Source organism: Balaenoptera musculus, chromosome 1, assembly GCF_009873245.2.
Source record: "Balaenoptera musculus isolate JJ_BM4_2016_0621 chromosome 1, mBalMus1.pri.v3, whole genome shotgun sequence".
In the NCBI taxonomy this organism is placed as follows: Eukaryota; Metazoa; Chordata; class Mammalia; order Artiodactyla; family Balaenopteridae; genus Balaenoptera; species Balaenoptera musculus.
In genome coordinates this window covers 21,450,525-21,471,207 of record NC_045785.1, presented here as the reverse complement: position 1 = coordinate 21,471,207, position 20,683 = coordinate 21,450,525, and the positions used below count along the sequence as shown (strand labels likewise).

The 20,683-nt window shown below is 41.1% G+C and overlaps 1 protein-coding gene across 2 annotated transcripts in view; it reads left to right on the top strand.

The window, feature by feature from the left end:
* The first annotated feature begins 563 nt into the window (after nt 1–563).
* The window catches only part of WASF2 (WASP family member 2), a 70,966-nt gene continuing 50,846 nt past the window's right edge, over nt 564–20,683 (top strand). The window contains exons 1-2 of one of the 2 annotated variants that reach the window (XM_036852846.1): nt 578–743; nt 923–1,036. The gene's annotated coding sequence lies outside the window, so the exon portion shown is untranslated. Of the gene's footprint in view, nt 744–922; nt 1,037–20,683 lie in introns of both variants that reach the window. The other variant, XM_036852838.1, reaches the window with a different exon arrangement.

Sequence of the window (20,683 nt, the reverse complement as noted above, 5' to 3'; positions counted from 1 at the left end):
TGGCGGCTGAACCAGGGTCCAACTCACCTGACCCTGGCCTTTCAGAAACAGATCCCAATCCCAGGACCCCGGGACTCGCCCCGGACGGATCCTTTAGCAGCGGGCTGGAGCGTATGACTCACTCTCCCCACCCTACTTTTTGCCCGGCCTGAGACCGGGAGGGAAGGGATAAAACTACCACCAACTTTAGGGGTGTCCACAGAAAGTTCATAGGCTTGGCCCCTTCCTGCCACCAAAGGTACTGGTTCTTTGAACTCTAACAAAACGAATTAGCCTCTCAATACACTTTGTACGCGTTTTTACACTTTCTTAGGTGGGATTTTCCTACTTTGAATTTAGGAGTTGGTTTAGTTTAAAATCCACCCCCACTTCACTTGGTTTGCCCCTTGCTGTTTACTCCGATTACGGAAGTAGCTCGGGTGGAGCTCCCGGGACAGTACCCTTGAGTACGTCGTTTGCGTACCTATTTAACTGACATTCTACTCAGGCCAATGGAATGCCCGGAAGCCCCAGGCGGGTGGGGCAGAGAGCCAATCAGGGCGGTTGGCGGGGTGTGGCTGCGTCCCGGGGCGGGGAATCGCGTAATGGCGGACGCGGGCCGGGTTGGCGCGGCTGGGGGCGTAGCGCGCTGAGGGGGGTCTGGCTGTGTGGCAGCCCGCGACGCGGCCGGCGAGAACAGACCCCGTGCGGAGAAGGGCGGCCGGTCAGCCCCTCTGTTGCTGAGGGCGACCGCGCGAGACCAGGTGAGCATCAAGTCCCCGCGGGCTGGCCCGGCCGTGAGGCGCCGGGCCCGGTCGGGCCGCCCCTCCCAAGCAGCGCAGGGTCCTGGGGGAGTGGGTGCCGCGCCTCCTGCCGCAGACCGGCAGAGACCCGGTGAGCGGTCAGCGCGGGGTGGTGTCTTACAATACACTCTCCTCCCCAGGGAGAGGTGTGCCGGAGATCCCCTCAGAGGCTTGGAGGGGCCCGCGAGTCTGTGAAGCTGCGAAAGTGTCCCAAGCTGACCTAGCTCTTCCACCAGCTCGCCGCGTGACCTTGGGCAAGTCACTTCCCTCTCTGGGCCTCGTTTTACCCATTTGTAAAACGAAGGCTTTGCAGGCAGATGTACATGAGTTGGATCCCAGACGTTGTCTGAGGTCTTGGGCAAGTTCTTCTCCAGGCGGAGCCTCAGTCTCCATATCTGGACCATGAAGGCATTGAAGTGGTCTTTGAGACCTCTGGCCTAAATTGCGGAGTGGAGGAGAGGAGTGTGTGTGTGTGTGTACGTACGTGTGTGTACAAGATGGTCTGCAGAGTAAGGAGGAGAGTTAGCTAAAGGGGCCCATTGAGGAACGCTCTGGATGGACCCTAGGCTATGATGAGGTGGAGTCCGGTTGTCTTGGTCCTCCAGGATCCTAGAGCCTCTGAGATGGGGGAAGTTTTATACAGTTAGTTCTCCATAGAATCAGAGAAGAGGAAAGAATCCTTGGAGCCTTTTGGGGCTATGATTGAAATTTAGGCCCCAAAGAATTCAGGCGGGTGAGGAGGAGGAGGAGGAGGGGGAACATTTATGGTGCTCCTACTATGCGTCAAGCATATGTTCTTGTTTAATTTTTACAGCCTCACTTGAGAATTTACACATAAGGAAACTAAGTTTCAGAGGAGTTAAGTAACTTGCCCAAGGTCACACAGTAAGGTACACAGCTTACCAACATTAAGATGTTTCCTTTGAGAGTCACTGGGCAAGGGGGAATTGTCCACTTAAAGGAAGTTTGCTTTGTCACAGATGGGGGGCAGGTTCCGGTCCCAGACACTTGAATTGACTTCTGGCATGGAGACAGGATGGGTCTTGATCTCTGGATGGTTAATTATAAGTACATCCCCTTTGTTCAGTCTGAGTTGGAAAGGACCATTACTAAATTGTAAAAGTCACTTTGAAGTGGGTTAGAACCTCGGAGAACTCAGTTTGAATCCTGACTGCATGGCCTGTGGAAGAAAGTTCACCAGCTGTTGGTGCATAGACTTGACTCTTGGTTCAGAGTGGTGCTAGCCCAGTAGCTTTTTCTCTTCCCTAAGAAGGCCAAGTTTTCCTGGGATGGAAGAAATTTCCCATTTGTTAGTGCAATCCAAAGTCTTTGGATTCCTGGGGTGAAAGGTTCAATAGCCGGCCTCTTGATTAAGTGAAATACTCCTTTCTTTGTGCTCCCTGTTATTTGACTTCTAGATGAGTGAAGATTGTGGACTTGGAGTGGGTACTATAGATAAATTGCAGCCCTTAATTTTTCCAAGCCTCAGAGCTTTTTGTTAATCAAAATGGTAGGACGGCTGTGTGTATTGTTCTCATATGTCAACGGTAGGGAAGAAAATTGGAAGAGGAAGTTGCTGAGAAAGAGGGCGTTTCTTAGCATTGGAGCCAATATGTATTTCTTTGTTTGAAATTCTAAAACCAGAAAAGCAGCAACTGAAGGAAGGAAAGAACTGTGAAACTCTTCTTACCTTTGAAATATCTTTAAGGACTGTTCTGTTGCTGTCCCCTGTCCAAGGCTCTGCTTTCACAGAAAAAGTCAGTTGTAATTTGTTCAACGTTCAGAAGTTGTATTCTAGAATGAAAGAATTTTAAATCTTAAACTTTCTGAGATAATTTTTAAAAAATCAGAACCGAATATGTTGTTTATTAGTGGATGATTCTTTCAACATAATTACCAATCGCAGTCTTTGGGTTTTTTGGGTTTTTTTTTAAACTGTGATTTAAATTAGTGGATTTCAATCTAAGAGGAATTGATCTAGGTATTGCATGATGCAAATGTCCCCATCACCTGAAAAACACGTAATGGTGTGTTCGTTTTTTGACGTTTGTTAAGTCTTTATAATGCTTTATTTTACCGGATTGTGTATGTGTGAATAGTTAAGACACTGAGTTTATTGCATGTAAAATCTACATTCACTCTCAGTATTAGTTATATTTTTCTATGTAAGATTTAGTCTTAATTAGTATACCAGTCTACAGTACCTTGGGGCCAAAAAAAAAAAAAAAAAAAGGTTCTTGGGGCCAGTTGTGCTTCTGAAATTAGAATTTTTTGAATTTTGGAAAAGGAATATGGTACGTATACTGTATGTTATGTAACATCCCAGAAAGGTGTGGGGCAGCACCTTGTAATCAAATGCATTACTATTTCTTCAGTAAAATATCAGAATGTTCACACCAACTGGGATAAATAAATCCTATACATAGCCTCATGTCATTTCATGTCAGGATTTGCCGCCAAATGAATAATGAAAAACTTGTTTTTTATAGCCTTTTGAATTTTGGAATTGAAGTTAAGGGATTGTGGACTTTTATGGATAAAACTTATAACAATAACAATTACAAGGACAAATATTGTAAACCAAGCTAATTTTAAAGTCACGGATCCTAAAAACAGTATTACATAGAAGACACATTTTTTTCTTTCTTTCATGTGGCAGTCTTATTCTAATTAATATATGCCAATATTCATTTTTCCTTAAGTACCAAATTTTACCTTTTAATACCGTCATTGGGCCCTGTTTTAGATGTTTGAATGACACCCTGCCCTCTTTTTTTAAAAAGTAATTTATAGGGTCTTGTGCTCATCAATTTTTGTACAGCAGTTAAGAGAATTGTACCTTTTCCCATATAATTCAGAGAGAGACAAATCAGGTGAGGATGTGTAGATTCATGTTTGCAGAATTTTAAAGCTGATGTTCCCTTCCAGGTGTTCTTTAGTATGAGGTCATTGCTGCTGGATGAGATTTAGAGCAAAATTTTTTAATTTTTAATTTTTTAAGCCTCCACAATTTGTTCATCTTAGTAAGGAGTTTACTAAAATATATTTAGAGTATTTTTTATTTCAAGTTTATGCTATTTGAAAAACTAGAGTTTACCAGTCTTATGAATTTGGGTGATTTTTTTAAATGACCAAGGACCTCTAGGAGCAAATTTACAAAAATTCAGTCTACTCTTTGCTTTTCTTGGGCACTTCAACTATAGAGTGAAGTGGACTGGTATTGTTGGAGGTTAAAGAATTATTTCTTCTCTTTATTTATTTATTAAAGAATATTTATTTATTCATTTGGCTGTGTCGGGTCTTAGTTGAGGCATGCGGGATCTTTCATCGCGGCGTGCAGTCTTCTCTAGTTGTGGTGTGCGGGCTCAGTAGCTGCGGTGCTCAGGCTTTCTAGTTGTGGCACACGGGCTCTAGAGTGCATGGGCTTAGTTGCCCCACGGCATGTGGGATCTTAGTTCCCCATCCAGGGGCCGAACCTGCGTCCCCTGAATTGGAAGACGGATTCTTAACCACTGGACCACCAGGGAAGTCCCTGTTTCTTCCCTCCCTCTCTCCCTCCCTCCCTCCCTTCTTTCCTTCCCTCCCTTTCTTTCCTATAAATTTATTTATTTAATGATTTTTGGCTGCGTTGGGTCTTTGTTGCGGTGCAGTGCACAGGCTTCTCATTGCGGTGGCTTCTCTTGTTGCGGAACATGGGCTCTAGGCATGCAGGCTTCAGTAGTTGTGACACGTGGGCTCAGTAGTTGGGGCTCGCGGGCTCTAGAGTGCAGCGTCAGTAGTTGTGGCGCACGGGCTTAGTTGCTCCGTGGCGTATGGGATCTTCCTGGACCAGGGCTCGAACCCATGTCCCCTGCATTGGCAGGCGGATTCTTAACCACTGCACCACCAGGGAAGTCCCTCTATTTCTTCTCTTTAAAAGAAGGCCCTTGACGGCATGAATTTGACAGATTCTGGTCTTCAGGACAAACAACCACCTCTTTTGAGGGTCTCAGTTCATCTTCCTACTTGGGTTATCTCCATAGTTCCTGAGAATGGTACTTTCACTGTCTGGGAGATAGAAGGGGTATGGAACAGTGTATCAGGAGTTGCAGGTGCAGTTGGTGTGTGACTGGACTGGGGAATAAGAGCAGTTGTTATCCAGACTACCTCAGTTTCTTTTGTTTCATAAGGATTGATAATATTGCAAAAGGGGTTACAAATTAGTGAACAAACATACTATTACAAGTTACTCTGTTGTGACTGTGGATAAGCTCTTCAGCACAAGAACTGTATTTTATACTTCTTTTGTATTCTTTAATGCCTAAAGGCCAGGACATCAGACTTGTTGCATCAGAATTTACCATCAAAAAATAAATTATATCTGGGAACTCCTTTGTCAGTAAACAACCAGGGTTGAGAACCATTGAGGTAAGCACATGGTAGGTGTTCAGTAAATATATGTTGATTAATTTGCTCTTGGTTCTGGCATGAATTGCATAGGGTGGAAGAGGACCCAGATTTTTTATCAAGTAAAATAGCTTTCCAGGATACCAGCACACATCCAACAGTTGGCAGATCTGGATCCATAGTCAGTTCATTGCTAGTTACTCTGCCAGCATAACCACCCTGACTTTGTGATCTAGGCCAGATTGAATACAGTCTTGTCAACAGGCAACTGAAAGTTTTATTTAATCCTTGGGTAGTGGCCTTACTGATGAATAAGATTGGTTGGGGTGACAGTCGCTAAATTGAAAGAATTCTTGGGAATTTGGGTTGGGGAGGTAGGCTGCTGGGCACCAGCAATGCCAGGAAGAAGTAGAAAGTTATAATTTGTGTCTCCAACACATAACACAATGTATGGAACATAATTGGTGTTCCATAGTTTTTGTTGACTGAAGAAATGAATGGCTCTTTGTTTGAAAAGAGGCATATAAGTTGTGAAATAAGATGCTTCCTACTCATCCTTCAGAACTGAACTAAGATGTCATCTGTTCCGTGAATCATTCCTAGGAAAAGTTGAGTGACTCCCTTGTATGTCTTCTCCTTCATTAAAGCATTTATCAGATATTGTCAAATCAGATATCAGACAAATTATAAAACTCTTTCCCCTACCTAATAATGAGCTCCATAAGAGCTGGGCTGTATTGTTCATTTTTGTATGACTGGTGTGCAGCACACAATAAAGGGTTTTTTTTTTTTTTTGCCCATGTGGCATGTGGGATCTTAGTTCCCCGACCAGGGGTTGAACCCGTGCCTCCTGCTTTGGAAGCGAGGAGTCTTAACCACCGAACCGCCAAGGGAAGTCCCAATAAAGGCAAAATAGATTCTAGTAATGTTTAATTTAAGCCTCTGTCTTCTACTTCATTCTTGTAGGCTTCTCTTTCTTCCAGTTCATGGTCTTTACTTTTCAGTTCAGATCAGCAAACATTTATTGAGAGGTAGGTCTTTGTTGGGCCTTGGGGTAGGGTTTCTCATCCTCAGTACTGTTGACATTTGGGCTGGATAATATCCTGTATTGTGATAGGCTGTGCTGTGCATTGTAGGATATTTAGCAGTATCCCTGACCTTTACCCCCTACCTAGTATCACCCCCCCCCAACCCCCACCCCAGCTGTGACAACCAAAAATGTCTCCAGATATTGTCAAATGTCCTTTGGGGAGCAGACTTGCCCCCTGTTGAAAACTATGTCAAGGGTAGGGGTAGTGGGTTCATAGAGGGAAATAAGTGTAGATGTCCTCACGTGTGCACTATCCTTTCATTCGTTCTTTCTGGTTATACAGTCTCTTGTCTCTGACTTTTGGATAAGAAAGAAAAATGAGGGAAATCAGTAGGTGACAGCCTTAAAAAAGCACCATCATTTTTTTTCTGTCTAAATTTTATTTTATTTGGTTTAAATATATTAGAGCAGTACAGACAGCTGAATTATTTACACAGATTTTTGTAAATTCAGTTTCCACCACTGATTAGGTGGAGTAAAGAACTACTAGAATATTACTACCTTGAATAAAAGACTCAGCTTTTCTCAGAAAAGCTGTTTAACACCTAAAGAATAACCAGCATTGGTTTTATAGAGAACTTGCCAGGACTTGTCAGGATTCTTCTCAGCTAACTTTTGAGCTTCATGGCTAAGATATAATATATCTTTTAGTGTTCCTACATAGATACTTTATAACTCTAAAAAACATGTTTAGCTAATGAGCATGTTTTTCTAAGCTCAATATTTTTTGTGATAGGTAGATTGGTCAAGGCAGTGGTCCTTGGTCCCAGTGGGCATTCATAAAATGATGACAGATTAGTAGTAACACTGGGGAACTTCACTCCTTTGGCCAGCCTTCTACAATATAACATAATCATTCATGTCTTAGTCACCATTAAAGTGAAGTTGAATGAGTGGTTTTTTTCCTGTTCCATTTGAAGTTATGAATAGTACTCTAGAGAATTCAAATGTATAGTTATGAATGGTATCTCAGAATAGTTACCATTTATGCAAGTGAGACACACTTCTTAACTTAGAAACCAAACAGAATTGAATTAGAAAAGAGAAGAATAGAAACAAGAATTGTTGAATGCTTGCAGAGGAAATAATGTTCAGATATAGAAGTACCTCAGAAAACTTTGGTCTCCATCATGGTTTCTATACACTAATAAAGAAAAACAGTTTGAGGTTGATGGGAGAGGCTATTAAACTTTGCCTATGATATTACCTTTCAAGCTGTTTTTCTTTTCTGGTAAAATATGGAAAAGCTCGAGACATAGTCTCTTAGTTATAAGATTAATTCTAGTTGAACCAGGTTAAGCTTCTTACTTTTAAATTTATTTATTTTATTTATTTATTTTTGGCTGAATCGGGTCTTCGTTTCTGCGCGCGGGCTTTTTCTAGTTGCGGCGCGTGGGGGCTGCTCTTCGTGCAGTGTGTGGGCTTCTCACTGCAGTGGCCTCTCTCGTTGTGGAGCATGGGCTCTAGGCACGCAGGCCTCAGTAGTTGTGGTGCGTGGGCCTCAGTAGTTGCGGTACGCGGGCTCAGTAGTTGCGGCTCACGGGCTCTATAGCACAGGCTCAGTAGTTTTTGGCGTGTGGGCTTAGTTGCTCCGCGGCATGTGGGATCTTCCTGGACCAGGGCTTGACATGTCCCCTGCATTGGCAGGCGGATTCCTAACCACTGCGCCACCAGGGAAGTCCAAGTTTCTTATTTTTAGAATATAGAGGCCCTTTTGGGAAGAAGCAGTGGTTCAACTCAGTTCCAGTTTGAGTGAATATGTGTGTGTATATGCACACATACATACTTACACACATATTTATGATGTGGCTTACGGGGACATTTAAATTTTGTAATTGACATAGTAAAGTAATGAGCAATTCTTTTACTCTCACGTATTTAGAATTGAGACCTTTTTCTCCTGTGATTATGCCATTGTTCTAGCAAGTCCTCAGTCTAGAAAGCTTTCTTCAAATTGTATCTTGAGTAATTGTTTTTAACTGTGTAGAAGGAGGTCTTAGGTCATGTACATGATGTTCCCTTCCATTCACAATTGAGAACTGTAAGTAAATTTCCCTTTTTAGAATACTGCTAGTCTTTAAAGAATAGTTTTCCTGATAACAAAGCCATTTGTGGAATTATGAGAAGTATAAGACCAACTTTGCCCCCTCTTTACCTTTAAAGTTCCTTCAACATTCATTGGGTGATAATTTGCAAAGCACAGTGATATGTATTGTTACAGTCAGTCCCCAGCATTGAGATAAATTATGTTATGCTACATTTTAAAATATATATATCTATTTATGTATTTGGCTGCGCTGAGTCTTAGTTGCGGCACGTGGGGTCTTCCTTGCGACATGTGGGAATCTTTTAGTTGCGGCATGCGGGATCTTTAGTTGTGGCATTTGGGATCTAGTTCCCTGACCAGGGATTGAATCCGGGCCCCCTGCTTTGAGAGCTCGGAGTCTTAACCACTGGACCACCAGGGAACTCCCAGTAGCTACATTTTATACAGATAAACAGGCTCAGAGAGGTTAAGTAACTTCCTTAAAGTCACTCAACTAATAAATAACAGATTTGAGATTGAACCCTGTCTTTTTTTTTTTTAATGAGATTTTTTTTAAGGTAAGATTTACATACAGTGGAATGCATAAAAATGCAAGTATATAATTAGATGTGTTTTGACAAATGTAAAGACCTGTGTGGCCAATACCCAATCAAGAGATAGAATGTTTCCATAACCTTCCAAAGTTCCCTCATACCCTCTCCCAGTCAGTCCCTGCTATCTTATAGGCAACCACTGTTGTGATTTCTATCCTCACATATTAATTTTTCCTGTTCTTCACTCATACAGTATGCACGCTTGTGTCTGAATTCTTCTGTTCAACATAAAGTTTTTGAGATTAATCCATGTTGATGTGTATATCAGTATCAACCCGAGCCTTTTGGTGCATATCTAGAGTTCTTTCCAACAAACTACAACTGCTCATTTGCTAATTCTTACAGCACATCCTTTTTTTTTTTTTTTTCTTTTGCTTTGGTATTTGCACGTAATTTACTTCCTTTTTCTAATATACTAGATGTATTTGTTTTTAAAATCTCTTTGAAATTACAAAAGTAATACATGATCATTGCAACAAATTACACAATTAGAAGTGAATAAAGCGTGAAAGTTTCCTCAGATTTATTTTTTTTTTTTTAATTTTTATTTATTTATTTATTTATTTATGGCTGTGTTGGGTCTTCGTTTCTGTGCGAGGGCTTTCTCTAGTTGTGGCAAGCGGGGGCCAGTCTTCATTGCGGCGCGTGGGCCTCTCACCACCGCGGCCTCACTTGTTGCGGACCACAGGCTCCAGACGCGCAGGCTCAGTAACTGTGGCTTACGGACCCAGCTGCTCTGCGGCATGTGGGATCTTCCCAGTCCAGGGCTCGAACCCGTGTCCCCTGCATTGGCAGGCAGACTCTCAACCACTGCGCCACCAGGGAAGCCCCCTCAGATTTATTTTTATTTGGGCCTTTTTCCAATTATGAAAATAACGAGTGCTCTTTGTTTAAAAAAAAAAGCCAAATTCAAAAAATATGAAGCAGAGAATAGGAATTGTTCATAATCCCACTAGTTAGCATTTTGATATCTTTTCCTCTTTCTCTGCACTTTGTTTAACATGGCTGAGACCACAGTTTAGGGATTTTTAGGCTTCCCTACTTTTTTTTTTTTTTTAATTTATGTATTTTTGGCTGTGTTGGGTCTTTGTTGCTGCGTGCAGATTTTCTCTAGTTGCAGCAAGTGGGAGCTACTCTTTGTTGTGGTGTAGTGCACGGTCTTCTCATTGTGGTGGCTTCTCTTGTTGTGGAGCATGGGCTCTAGGCACACAGGCTTCAGTAGTTGTGGCATGCGGGCTCAGTAGTTGTGGCTCACGGGCTCTAGAGTGCAGGCTCAGTAGTTGTGGCACACGGGCTTAGTTGCTCCGTGGCATGTGGGATCTTCCCGGACCAGCGCTCGAACCCATGTCCCCTGCATTGGCAGGCGAATTCTTAACCACTGTGCCACCAAGGAAGTCCGAGGCTTCCCTTATATTAGGTTTGTCACATCCTCATTAATCAGTTCTTATTATTTCAGTGTTCATGCTTGTGGCCACCCTAAATCTGAGTATCTACCTGGCAGTGTGACCTTGGCTGGGCTGGACTCATCAAGCAGACTGTACACTCCTTCATCACTCACCTCATTCTTGCATACCCAACACCCAACATTTCTTGCAAAGTAGGAGGCAGTTAGTTCTGTGATTATGGTTATAGATTCTGGAGTCAGTCCATCTGTTTTCAAATGTAGGCTCCTCCACTTACTAGCTCTGTATGTACCCTTAGGCAATGACTCTCTTAGCTTCAGTTTTCTCATCTGTAAAGATGGGGACCTGGCTAATTTTACTGTAAAATATGGAGCATATCTCAAAGGATTTTAGAAGGATTAAATGACATCATTACTTAGTCCATTGCTCAAGTAATGTTAACAGTTGTTATAAATTAAGACAATCAATGGCATGTTTGGTTGGATATGTCATCTGTCTAGCCCAGAATTCTGCTGCTTGTGGGAAAGGGATGAAAATGTCAACTTCAAAATTTAGGGCTATGTTGCCCAAAGTTTATAATTTCTCTTAGGAAGGAGGTTCTTATGGAAATGTTGCCTATGAATTTATCTAGACTATCTTTGAATTATTTTTTCTTACGTTCTGTACTCCCCATCTGAGTAATGAGTTTTATTACTTTATACACTGGATTGGGCAGTAAACTATTACTTTTTATTAGTCCTAATAAAAGTAGTAAGTGTATACTATGTGTCAGGCATTGTGCATATTTCTATCCTCATAGCAATCCTTCAAATTAGTTATTTACAGATGAGAAAAGCGAGGCTCAAAGAAATTAAGCAACATGCGCACTGTCACACAGCTAAACCTACTGGGATTAGAACTGAGTTCTTTCCTCCCTCCACTTCCTTTCCCTTCTTCTAACCCCTTCCCTTCCCTTTTTCTACATAAAACTTCTGTCTTTCTAATTCTAAAACCTGGGTTTAAAATTTTTTTTTCAATATACTTTATTGTTTCTTTAGACTTCTAACTACATTTTAACTTCTAAGATTTGATGCAGCCTCTACCATTTCACACCCTTTTTGTTTCATACTAATGTGTCCTTTATATATCTATATCTATATTAAAAAATATGTATGCATACATAAGCTCCTCTGTCCTTTGGTCTTTTGGGGTACCTTTCTAGGCCTTGTGTATCTATTTTACCTTTTTTGTGCTATGATGGCCACAACTGCACATTCTATTCTAGGTACAGATACGCTTTGGTTTGTACAAGGGCAGGATAATGTGTTCTGTGTTTCCAAAGCTTTCGTAATAACAGCCAGCATTTTGTTGCCTTTTTGTAGCTGTATTCAGCGTAAGTCCAGGGACTCTGAAACCCTTTTCTTGTATTGTAACAGGTAGCTTTAGAGCTCATCATCTGATAATTATAATTTGGACTATTTTTCCATTACTGCATTACCTTATTTTTGTCTACATGGAAGCTATTTTCCACATTTCTCAACACACAACTTTGTACCATCATACTTCTAGCTACTGCTTTAGAATCATCTGCAAACTGAGAAGATTTCACTAGACAGTTTTTTCTAGATAATTTCTAAAAATGTTACTTGTGATAGGTTTCAGCATTAATCCTTGGGGGACCCCTTTGTTTATACATCTTTATCTAGAGAAGGTACTATATTTCTGTTTCTAAATGAAGGCTCTGGGGAAAAAAATTAGTCTTCTTAAATAATATTTATTTACTGCTTTCAGTAGCCTTTGGAAGAGTTTTTTTTTTTTTTTAATTTTAATTCTATTTAATTTACCTTATATCACGTATCCTCTCACTTCAGATATGCATATGTTTTACCTGAAGCCTTGCAAACAGTAGGCTCTCTGTTTTTAATATATCAAGGCTTTGATATATTAAATGTTCAACAATAAGATAATGCCCAGTATTGGGTTATTAGTTTAACATTCAATAAATAATTATTGAGTATCTGTTATGTGCCAAGTACGAAGAATACAACTCAGTGACTGTGAGAGGCAAGGTCCCTGCTCTCATGCAGTTTAAGAAGCCTTGGGTAGACAATAAACAAACACATAAATAAAATATTGAAAGATTGTGATATGTTAGGAAGAGAATAAAATAGGGTGCTATAATAGAGATAATAGAGGAACTTAGAGATGGTCAGGAAAGGCTTCTCTGAGGAGGTGACAAACCAAAACTGAAGAATGAAAATGAATGAGCCAAATGAAGAGGTGAGGAAAGAGTTCCAAGATAGAAGGAACTAAGAGCAAAGGTATTTCAAAGCTTTGTAGGACTGATAAAGGAGTTTTATTTTTAAGTAAAATGGGGAGTCTTGGTGAGTTTTTTTTTTTAATTGAGGTACTTGAAAAGTTTTTTTTTTTTACTTTTTTTTTTTTTTTTTTTTGGTGGCCTCACTGCGAGGCTTGTGGGATCTTAGTTCCCTGACCAGGGATTGAACCCAGGCTTCGGCAGTGAAAGCATGGAGTCATAACCACTGGACCGCCAGGGAATTCCCTAAAAAAACTTTTTAATGCAAAATTTCAAGCCTATATAAAAGTAAATGGTATAATGAACCCCTGTGTATGTTTCCTAACTTCAACAATTATTAATGCATGACTAATCTTTTTTCTAATATCCTATCTCCTCCCCTAATGTTATTTTTTTCAACAGTTAATGTAGCTTTTATTTATTTTTATTTTTTAAGCTTTGAGATATAATTGACAAACAAAAATCTTATATATTAAGGTATACAACATGATAATTTGATACATGTATACGTTGTGAAATGATTAACCACAATCAAGCCAGTTAACACGTGTTGATACATCACCTCATGTAGTAACCATATTGATGCATCGCCTCAGGTAGTAACCATTAATAATGTAACTTTTATTTAAAATTACTATCTAGCCTGTAGACTGCAGCAGTTTAAATACTTGAATTAACAGTGCTTTCCTTTCATTTTTACAACAGTTTTATTGAGATATTATTGGCATACAATAAACCCCATACATTTAAAATATAAAATTTGATAAGTTTTGACATATGTATATACCATTAAAGCCACCACCATAATCAAGATAATGAACATATTCATCACCCCTAAATCTTTCCTCCTTTGTAATCACTCCCTCCTGCTCCGATGCCTCCCCCCACACCCCCAGTCCATAGGCAACCACTGATCTGCTATCTATCACTATAAATTATTTTAAATCTTCTGGAATTTTATATAATCATACAGTATGTGCTCATTGACAAGGGGCGAAGGTCTGGTGTTTTTCATTTGGGATAATTATTTTGAGATTCATCCATGTTGTTGCAAGTTTCACTAGTTGCTGAGTAATAATGCATTACATGAATATATTAATTTGTTCATCCATTCACCTGTTGCTGGACATTTGGGTGGTTTCCAGTTTGGGGCTGTTACAAATTAAGCTGCTGTGAACATTTGTGTACAAGTCTTTTTGTGGACGTTTTTTTTAAAATTATTTATTTATTTATTTATTTATTTCTGGCTGTGTTGGGTCTTTGTTGCTGTGCGCAGGCTTTCTCTAGTTGCGGTGAGTGAGGGCTACTCTTCGTTGTGGTGCTCGGGCTTCTCATTGCGGTGGCTTCTCTTGTTGCGGAGCACGGGCTCTAGGCACGCGGGCTTCAGTAGCTGCAGCACGTGGGCTCAGTAGTTGCGGCACGCAGGACCTAGAGTGCGCAGGCTTCAGTAGTTGCGGTGCACAGGCTCAGTAGTTGTGGCACATGGGCTTAGTTGCTCCACGGCATGTGGGATCTTCCCGGACCAGGGATCGAACCCGAGACATTTCTTTTTAATTTTTAAAATTGAAATACAATTTACATGCCAAACAATTTAGCCATTTAAAGTATGGAATTCAGTGGTTTTTAGTATATTCACAAGGTTATGCTGTCATCACCACTGTTTAATTCCAGAACATTTTTATCACCCCAGAAAAAAACCCCATACCTATTAGCAGTCACTCCTCATTCCCCCCTCCCCACGCCCTACACAACCATTAATCTACTTCCTATGTCTGTGGATTTGCCCATTCTGGATATTTCATATAAATTCGGTCATACAATATGTGGTCTTTTGTAATTGGCTTCTCTCACTTAGCATAATGTTTTCAAGCGTTCATCATGTTGTAGGCTTGTATCAGTACTCCATTGTATGGATGTAACACTTTTATTTATCTATTCATCAGTTGATGAACATTTCAGTTGTTACTACTTTTTGGCTGTTATGAATAATGGTGCTGTAGCATTCTTGTACAGATTTTTTGTGTGGACATATGTTTTCATTTCTCTTGAGTATGTACCTGTGAGTGGATTTGCTGGGTCATATGATAACTCTTTTTGAGGAACTGCCAGACTGTTTTCCAATGTAGCTGCACTATTTTACATTTCCACCAGCAGTGTATGATTCCAGTTTTTCCACATCCTCACCAGTATTTCTTATCTGTTTTTTTGATGATAGCCATCCTAGTGGGTGTGAAATGATATCTCGTGGGGTTTTTTTGTTTGTTTTTTGTTTTTTTTTTTGAAGTATAGTTGATTTAACAATGTTGTGTTAGTTTCTGGTGTACAGCAAAGTGAATCAGTTATACATACATATATATGTATATTCCTTTTCCAATTCTTTTCCATTATAGTTTATTACAGGATATTGAATATAGTTCCCTGTGCTATACGGTAGGATCTCGTTGTTTATCTATTTTATTTTAATATTCACTTATTTTATTTATTTACTTATTTTTTGGCTCCGTCGTGTGTTAGTTGCGGTATGCGGGGTCTTCGTTAAGGCATGCGGGATCTTTTGTTGTGGCGCGCAGGCTTCTCTCTAGTTGTGGAGTGCAGGTTTTCTCTTCTCTAGTTGTGGCACGCAGGCTTTCTCTTCTCTAGTTGTGGCACGCAGGCTCCAGGGTGCGTGGGCTCTGTAGTTGCGGTGCACAGCTTCCAGAGCTCCTGGGCTCTGTAGTTTGCAGCATGCGGGCTCTCTAGTTGAGGCATGCGAGCTCAGTGGTTGTGGCACGCTGGCTTAGCTACCCCATGGCATGTGGGAACCTGCTTCCCTGATCAGGGATCGAACCCACGTCCCCTGCATTGGAAGACAGATTCTTTACCACTGGACCACCAGGGAAGTCCCTGTTCATCTATTTTATATATAGTAGTTTGTATCTGCTAATCCCAAACTTCTAGTTTATCCTCCCCCCAGTATCTCATGTTTTGATTTCCATTTCCCTAATGACTAGTGATGTTGAACACTTTTCATGTATTTGTTGGCTATTTGTGTATCTTCTTTGGAGAATGTCTATTTAAATGTTTTACCCATTCATAAGTTGGTTCATTCATCCTTTTATTATTGAGTTGTAATAGTTTATATATATTCTGGTTACAAGTCCCTTATCAGATATGATATGTAAATATTTTCTTTTCATTTCTGTGGGTTGTCTTTTTACTTTCTTGACCATGACCTTTAAAACACAGAAGTTTTTCAGTTTTGATGAAGTACAGTTTATGTACTTTTTCTTTGGTTGTTTGTGCTTTTAGGTGTCGTATCTAAGAAACTATTGCCTAATCCAGGATTGTGAAGATTTACACCTGTGTTTTCTTCTAAGAGTTTTATACTTTTAGATCTTATATTTAAGCCTTTGATCCATTTTTTTTTTAAAAAATAAATTTATTTATTTATTTATTTATTTATTTATTTTTGGCTGTGTTGGGTCTTCGTTTCTGTGCGAGGGCTTTCTCCAGTTGCGGCAAGCGGGGGCCACTCTTCATCGCGGTGCGCGGGCCTCTCACTATCGCGGCCTCTCTTGTGGCAGAGCACAGGCTCCAGACACGCAGGCTCAGTAGGCTCACGGGCCTAGTTGCTCCGCGGCATGTGGGATCTTCCCAGACCAGGGCTCGAACCTGTGTCCCCTGCATTGGCAGGCGGATTCTCAACCACTGCGCCACCAGGGAAGCCCCCTTTGATCCATTTTGAGTTAATTTTTGGTATGGTGTTAGGTAGGGGCTCAATTATTTTTTTTTAAAGAATTTTTTAAAATTATTTATTTTTAATTTTGGCTGTGTTGGGTCTTCGTTGCTGCGCGTGGGCTTTCTCTAGTTGTGGCGAGTGGGGGCTACTCTTCATTGTGGTGCGCGGGGTTCTCACTGTGGTGGCTTCTCTTGTTTTGGAGCACAGGCTCTAGGCGCGCAGGCTTCAGTATTTGTGGCATGCAGGCTCAGTGGTTGTGGCTCGCGGGCTCTAGAGCGCAGGCTCAGTAGTTGTGGCACATGGGCTTAGTTGCTCCACAGCATGTAGGATTTTCCCGGACCAGGGATCGAACTCATGTCCCCTGCATTGGCAGGTGGATTCTTTTTTTTTTTTTTTTTTTTTTTTTTTAAATTTATTTATTTATTTATTTTTGGCCATGTTGGGTCTTCGTTTCTGTGCGAGGGCTTTCTCTAGTTGCAGCAAGCAGGGGCCACTCTTCATCGCGGTGCGCGGGCCTCTCACTATCGCGGCCTCTCTTGTTGCGGAGCACAGGCTCAGTAACTGTGGTTCACAGGCCCAGCTGCTCTGCGGCATGTGGGATCTTCCCAGGCCAGGGCTCGAACCCGTGTCCTCTGCATTTGCAGGCAGACTCTCAACCACTGCGCCACCAGGGAAGTCTGGCAGGTGGATTCTTAACCACTGCACCACCAGGGAAGTCCCGGGGTTCAACTTTATTCTTTTGCATATGAATATCCAGTTGTCCCAGCACCATTTATTGGAAAGATAAGTTATTCCCCATTGAATTTTCTTGCATCCTTTTCAAAGATAAATTGACCATAGATGTATGGGTTTATTTTGGGGTTCTCAGTTCTGTTCCACTGATCTGGATGTCTGTTCTTAATGCCAGTATCACACAGTCTTGATTACTGCAGCTCTTTTGTAAGTTTTGAAATAAAAACAGTATGAGTCCTTCAATTTTGTTCCTTTTTTCAGTATTGTTTTGACTTTGCTGAGTCCTTTGCACTTCCATATGAATTTAGGCTCAGCTTGTCAATTTCAGCAAAAAAAACCAGCTGGGATTTTGATAGGGATTTTATTGAATCTGTAGATTAATTTACGGAGTATTGCCATCTGAACAATATTAAGTCTTTCAGTCCATTAATATGGGATGTCTTTTCATTTATTTAGGTCTTTAAATTTTTTCTAGGTTTTGAAGTCTTAATGTACAAGTCTTACATTTCTTTTGTTAAATTTATTCCTAAATCTTCCTAAACTTATTTATTTTGATGCATTTGTAAGTGAAATTATTTTCTTAATTTCATTTTTGGATTGTTTATTGCTAATGTGTAGAAATAAAATTGAATTTTGTATATTGATCTTTTATCCTGCTACCTTGGTTCTAACAGTTTTTTTGGTGGATTCCTTAGCATTTTCTATTGATATATTATAAGATCATGTCATCTGCAAATAGAGTTTTACTTCTTCATTTCCAATCTCATGCCTTTTATTTCTTTTTCTTACCTGATTGCCCTGGTTGGAACCTCCAGTACAGTACTGAACAGAAGTGATAAGAATGGGTATTGTAGTCTTGTTCCTGACCTTAGGGGGAAGTCTTTGTCTCGTTTTTTTTAAAATTTATTTATTTATTTATTTTTGGCTGTGTTGGGTCTTCGTTTCTGTGCGAGGGCTTTCTCTAGTTGTGGCAAGCGGGGGCCACTCTTCATTGCGGTGCGCGGGCCTCTCACTGTTGCGGCCTCTCTTTGCGGAGCACAGGCTCCAGACGCGCAGGCTCAGTAGTTGTGGCTCACGGGCCTAGTTGCTCCGCAGCATGTGGGATCCTCCCAGACCAGGGCTCGAACCCGTGTCCCCTGCATTAGCAGGCAGACTCTCAACCACTGCACCACCAGGAAAGCCCCCTTTGTCTCGTTTTGATAGTACTGTAATACTGGTCTCATAGAGTAAATTCAGACTTGTTTGCCCTTATTTTTGAAGCAGATCCCAGACTTCATTTCATTTGTAAATATTTCAGCATACATCTCTAAAATACAAGTATTTCCCCTATTGAAACATGATTATATCAACATTGTCACACCCCAGTATCTTTAAATATCCAGTCAGTTAAAACGTTTTAAGCAGGGGGTGGGTATGTGATATGATTTCCATTTTTAAAAGATTAATCCAATTGCTGCAAAGAAAATGGATTATTTGGGGGCAGGAATTGACTAAGGTGAATAACAGAAGTCCAGGTAATGATGTAGACTTCAACTAGGTTGGTGGAAAAAGAAATGAAAAGAAGTAGATGTATTTAGTATGTATTTTGGAGGTAGAGCTGATAGGCTTGATGATGAATTGGATGTGTGGGTCAAGGAAGAAAACAAGGATTGAGCATGCCTTCCTTCTGGAAACTCTTCTCTTAGCTTTTATGACAAGGCATTGTTCTGATTCTCCTACATTTCTTGGTGCTTCTTTCTTTGTCAGTCTCCAGGTTGTCCTCTGTTCTTGCCTCTCTGTTTATGCTTTTGTGTTAGGAGGTCATCTCCTCTCTCATGTCTCTGACTACAGCCTTCATGTATCAATAGTAACTCCCAAATCTGTATTTCTACCTCTGAACCTCAGTCCTAGAGTTCCTATTGAATCCCTCCACTCGGATATCCCTTCTGCACCTTTATCTTTTCATGGATTGTTTGATTTTGGGAACCAGTGGTCAGATTGGTGCAGCTTGTTTCCTTCTTGCTTGGGAGACTTGTTTATAGGTTTTAAGGATGGATTTTATACAGATTTTAACGATGGAACCTTTGCTTTTCTGAGAAAGATGCTTAGCACACCTGGACAGCATTTTCTTTCAGCACCTTGACTTCCTCATAAGTTAAAACGGGAAGGCTGAGCTTTTCTTCTGCCTGCCCCCCCCCCCCGCCGCCCCCAATCCCTTGAGTTGCTGCCTTTTATCCTGACTCACATATTTCTATTTACTTATTCACTCAGTCATGTATTCAGCACATTTCAGGGCTAGTATAGGTCTGCCGACATACCAAACATTGGCTCCGCTGTTTTCCCAGTTCATTCAGATGTAAGGCCTTAGTTGCTGTTGACTTCCCTGAACTCCGGATCTCATTTCATGCCAACACACTCTCAGGTCCCTCCCTGTCTTTTTCTCCCACTAGGTCAGTTTCGGTCCTTTGTTGCCAGTTGCCTTGACTGCTGCTTCTACTTCCAGTCTCCCCCCACCCAGCTCCATTCTTTTCTCTGCTTAAGTGAGATGTATAGCATCTTCCTAAATATTCTGTAATCTATAACTCCACTTGTGTGACTCCTAGCACTTATTGACTAAAGTACAAACTCAACCTGATATTTAAGATTCTGTGACCTGGCCCTACTTGTCTTTCCAGCCTTGCTTCCTACTACTTTTGCAATAACGTACTCATCTTCATTCCCCAGAAATGTCTCATTATTTTCTGCTTATGTACCTCTGCTCACACTGTCTGTCCACCTTAGACATAATGCTCCTTGTCTTTACATGTCCAAATCCTGCCTATATTTATTTATTTATTTATTTATTGGCTGCACTGGGTCTTTGTTACTGTACGCAGGCTTTCTCTCTAGTTGCGGTGAGCAGGGGCTACTCTTCGTTGTGGTGCACGGGCTTGTCATTGTGGTGGCTTCTCTTGTTGTGGAGCATGGGCTCCAGGCACGCGGGCTTCAGTAGCTGTGGCTCGCAGGCTCTAGAATGCAGACTCAGTAGCTGTGGCACACGGGCTTAGTTGCTCTGCGGCATGTGGGATCTTCCCGGACCAGGGATCGAACCCGTGTCCCCTGCATTGGCAGGTGGATTCTTAACCACTGCGCTACCAGGGAAGTCCCTCCTGCCTATTTTTAACACCCAGTTATATGACACTCCTCTACGATGCCTTTCGTGATTTACTTAACCAGGAGTTAAACCATAACTTCATCACTTTTACTTTGTTTTATATTTATGTTCTTTTCTTGTCTCTCCTATATTAGGAAACTCTTTAAACAGAAACTGTTTCTTGTATCTGTATACATCTTCTACAATGCTATGGCCTTTGCACTTGGTGGTTACTCAATAAATGTTTGCTGAGTGAGGTAATATTGCAAGTAATGTTCCTGGAGGCAGAAAACTAGATTGAGAAAACTTCTTGAGGTACTTGCCAACCCCATCATTTATTTTCATAGATTTTTGTAGATTCAAGAGCTACAAGTGTCCTTATAGTTAAAATTTTCTGTCATTGAAAAAAAGTATGGGGGCTTCCCTGGTGGCGCAGTGGTTAAGAATCTGCCTGCCAATGCACGGTCATGGGTTTGAGCCCTGGTCCGGGAAGATCCCACATGCCGTGGAGCAACTAAGCCTGT